The following is a 4,912-nucleotide window of genomic DNA, read 5'->3' on the forward strand; positions in this document are numbered from 1 at the left end:
CACACACACACTCTTAAGCCTTTATATCCTTACCCATCCATTGCATATTATCTCTATGTGCTCTTGCCCCTGGAAATAATTAGTAGTTATTGAAGAGGAGGGTCTATGATCTGATGAATAAGGCTGTACACTGATTGTCTGAAAGGGGAAGGAGGTTATACATGACCAGGAAGAAATGAACTAGAATTTAATACTCAGAAATGACATTCTTGAGCTATAGAGATTTCAGTAGGTGGTGGCATAGGTTAGCATAGGGTGTCTGTATATCAGCTTGTAGACAGCTAGAAGACCCACAGAGAAGGCTGCCCCCCCCCCTGCAGATTGCCTGAGCTGTGGGAAAAGAAACAATAATAAAATAGCATCCAGAAACTGAAAGCTTCTCATGGGATGCCTCTGTTGTTCTGAGGGGAAGGAACCTTGAAAATGACAAACTTCTATGCCTTGGCGATGATGGATGTGGAGCAGAATTGCTTTGAATAGGAAAGTGAGGAGAAATTATAGCATCTGAATTGGACGAATGGCTTTCATGATTCACAGGACTCAGATAGAGTTGTGCTCCTGGCTATGATTTATTGTTGTGAAAAGCTATCAAGGACAATCTATAAAGGGAAAAAGAGCATGGGACAGAGTTCAAGGAGATTAGGCACAGGCTTCCAAGGCCTCTTAGTGGGGTCGTACAAGATGACCTTAATTCCTCCAGCAATGAGTTGTAGCAGCACTTATGATATTGTAAACATTGCTCAGTGTCCAGAGTTTTTAATTGAAGGTTGATTGCATAGGGTGGCCTCTTCTGGCACATACCCAAATTCCTAACTCGCATTATGAAGACATGCCCTCATCATTAGCCACACTGTGCAAATAGTTTAGAATCTGGGAGTCACTCTTGTTAGTTAGTAGAGCGAATCAATTAGTGGTAAGAATTTCCTCCAAATCTCAATTCTCTGCCACCAGCCAAAGGCCAACCTTGTAAGGAGGGCTTCTGGGAGATAACATCATATTAACTCATTCTGTATGGCATGACCTTGGATTCTATGTGGGTTAAGATAAGTGAATTGAAGAATCCTGGAACAATCCCATCTCTCTATAAGAATAGATGTACACCACTGAGGTGTCAATGGTCATTTATCTTAACTCTACTTGCAGGGTTTTTAATTTGTGGAAGTGACTGAGTGACAGAACAAAGAGGCTAATGTGATTGAAAGGAGAATTGTAACTCGCAGTTCTCAAAGGAAAGGGGACATGCCACACCACAGAGATATGCCAAGAAGCATTGCCACATTTGGCCAAAAGGCAGAAAAACTGAAGGAAAGTATAACAGGAAAGACAGTGCAGAACATGGGTAACTGCTTACAGTTAGCTAGTTTGAATAATGTCATAAGCGTCTGGGTGTGGTCTCTCACCGTCTGGCACCACAGTTCAATCCCAGGTCCCACATGCTGTGCCAGCCCTGCCTCCGGGGTGGGCTGAGCCAGCCACAGAGAAAATAAATAAGTAAAATAGTTACACTATTAATTTCTCTCAGGTTATTGAAAAGATATGTCTGTTCTAATATTGTTTGGACAATTAAATGCTGATATCCCATTCCTGAGTAACTAATGTAAAGATAACAATATGCAACGTATTGACCACTGTTACCCTCCTATCATATTATTTTGGAATTTTGTTTTTTGCTTTTTGTTTGTTTGTTACTTGTTATTTGTTTTTCTTTTTCTTTTTAATTTTATTTATTTATTTGTGTGTGTGTGTGTGTGTGTGTGTGGCCAGCTCAGCCCACCAGGGGGCGGGCTGGCTGGCATGTGGTGCTGGGGGATTGAACCATGGTCCCTGTGCTTTGCTGAGCTTGTTCTAAATAGGCGCCTCAGACCACTGAGCCATCTCACCAGCCCCATTATTTGTTTTTCTTTAAAATAATTTTTTTTTACGTAATAAATTTAGAGAAAACGTAATGGGAAAACTTCTCAAACCCTACAATGAAGTTGAAAAGGAAGCAGTTCTCCCAAACTCATTCCTGGAAGCAAGTATTACTCTGATACCAAAACCAGAGAAAGACCCAACCAAAAAAGAGAATTACTGGCCAATCTCTCTAATGAATATAGATGCAAAAGTCTTCAATAAAGATACTAGTACACAAGGGCTGGCGAGATAGCTCAGCAGACTAAAACGCCTGCTTGGGCAAACTCAGGGACCACAGTTCTATCCCAGCACCACATGCTTCGCTAGCCCCACCCCCAGGGTGGACTGAGCCAGCCGGAATCCTGGAAACATTAGGCAGAGCAATTAGACAAGAAAGAGAAATAAAAGGAATGACGATTGGGAAGGAAAAAGTAAAATTATCATTATTTGTGGATGATATGCTATTTTACATAGAAGATCACCAAAATGCCAAGACATGTCTAGATTTAATAACCTAAATCAGCAACATAGGATATAAAATCAACACCCTAAAATCAATAGTATATCTACACAAACAAGAAACACACTGAGAGAAAAATTAGGGAAACCATACCTTTCACAAAAACATCCAAAAAATGAAATACTTAAGAATCAATCTAACAAAGGAAGTAAAAGATTCATACAGTGAAGATTACAGTGCTCTGAGCAAAGAGATAAAAAGAATTTCAAAAAATGGAAGCATATTTCTTGCTCCTGGATAGAAGAAACCAACATTATGAAAATGGTCATTTTTCCAAAACTGTTGTACAGATTCAATGCAATCCCAATTAAAACACCATTACTATTCCTCACAGATCTAGAGAAAACAGTCCTAAAATCTGTCTTGAATGAGAAGAGACTTATATTAAAAAAAAAATCTGGGACAACAAAGAAAGGCAGGCAGGGGCATGCCCCGTAGCTCAGTTCTTTAAGTGGCTGCTTCAACAAAGCAGTCAGGCTCAGGTTGCTGTGGTTTGATCCCCACAACTCCAGCCAGCCAAACCTGCCCTGAAGGCATTCAGCAAAAAAAAAAAAAAAAAGGCAGGAGAATTTCAAGTCACAATCCCTGACTTGAAATTATACTAGAAAGCTACTGTGATAAAATGAGCATAGTATTGGCAAGACAAAAAACACAAACAAACAACAACAACAACAACAACAAAAACCGACCCGAGGCTCAGTGGAACAGATTAGAAGATTCAGATACAACTATAAACACACTCAGTCACCTTATCTTTGACAAAAGGGCTAAACATGTTCACTGAAGGAAAGTAGCCTCTTTACTAAAGGGCACTGGAAAAACTGGCTTTCTATATATCAAAGACTAAAACTAGACCTATGTCTATCACCATGCAGTAAACTAAAGTTCAAATGGTTCAAAAGTGTTTCAGGGTAAATCCTGAGGGAATTTGACTGACTTTGGCAGATATAAAAGTTATATTTCTTGTTATATAGGTCTTGCTTTGTCTTGGTCTTAACGATCCAGCAGAAAAGTATAAAAATGAGGTATAAAAAGTAAAGCCATATTGATATGCTGAGCTTTAAAAGGCCCAAATTAACAACTTCTGATGTTGCCAGTCCTACAGATAACCCACTACTATTATGGACTACTAGATTATATTGGATTATTTCGCTGAATTCATGCACCTACAATATTTAGATGGCAATGGAATACCCATCTCTTCAAAACTAAATAGAAAAAAGGGATATAAATGAAGGACCACTGTGGAGATAGTTCAGTAGAACAGGCACCTGCCTGGCAAGTGCGGGGTCCTGAGTTCAATCCTCGGTACCACAAAAATAAAGAAAGAAATAAATAAATGAAGAACCACTTTGTATCTGTATATACAAAATAAGATAGATATACAGCTGCTTTCTCTTAATGAGAAGAAATATTTGTACTAATAGTGTTTGGACAGTATACCATGTCTGCAACTTGTACTATGAATAACTACTATGAAGACAATATGCAATGTATTAATTATTGTAACTGTCCTACTAACCTTTTTTGAAACTGTCTCATTGATATTTGTTTCTCAATAAAATTTATAAAACAAATTGTTCAAAGATTAAAATAGTAAAACAAACATTAAATCTATGGGTATAAAAATAGGTAGAAATCTCAGAAAGACATAGGTGTAGGTGGAGATTCCATTAACAAAATCCCAACTCCATGGGAAATCCTCCAAAGAATCCACAACCTGGATGCCTTCTTATTAAGAAGCTTCTGCACATCAAAAGAAATCATCAACAGAGTAAAAAGAAGACACACAAATTGGGAAAAGAATTTAGCCAATTTTTCCTCAAAAGACTTCTATCAGAAACATATAAAGAATAAAAAAAAAAAACAAAAAACAAAACAGGATTCCCAAATTCAAAGACCCAACCCAAAAAATGGTGCTTCAGTTATTTTTCTCTCATTGCTGGGATAAAATTTCCAACAGCCAACATTAAAGAAGGAAAGGTTTATTTAGCTCACAGTTTGTGGAGGTTTCAGTCCTTACTCAACTGGCTCCAAGACAGACAGGCGCATGGTAGAGGGCAGCCATTCATGGTGGTGAAAAAGAGCAAAATAGCAACAGTAAAAGGAAGGAGTAGTGGCAACAGAGAGCGAGTCTCTCTCCATCATGTTGCATTCAGGCTATCTGCCCCAGGCTGTGTGTAGTACTCACATCCATAATTCCAGAAGCACTTACACCCATAATCCCAGTACTGGATCATGAATTAATCACAAACTCTAGAAGTCTGCCCCATAATTGCATGGGGCTTTTGGGGGACAACTAGACACAAATCATAACAAATGGACATCTATCATGAATATACATTTCTCAGAAGAAGAAATACAAAAGGTAAATCAATATGAAAAAATATTCAACATCACTACTCCTTCAAGAAATGCAAATTAGGGTCCAGGGAGATAGCTCAGTAGAATAAGTTTTTCCCTGGCAAGTGCAAGCACTTGAGTTCAATCCCCAGTTCT

This window comes from Octodon degus, unplaced genomic scaffold, assembly GCF_000260255.1.
Source record: "Octodon degus isolate 3935 unplaced genomic scaffold, OctDeg1.0 scaffold00090, whole genome shotgun sequence".
Lineage (NCBI taxonomy): Eukaryota > Metazoa > Chordata > Mammalia > Rodentia > Octodontidae > Octodon > Octodon degus.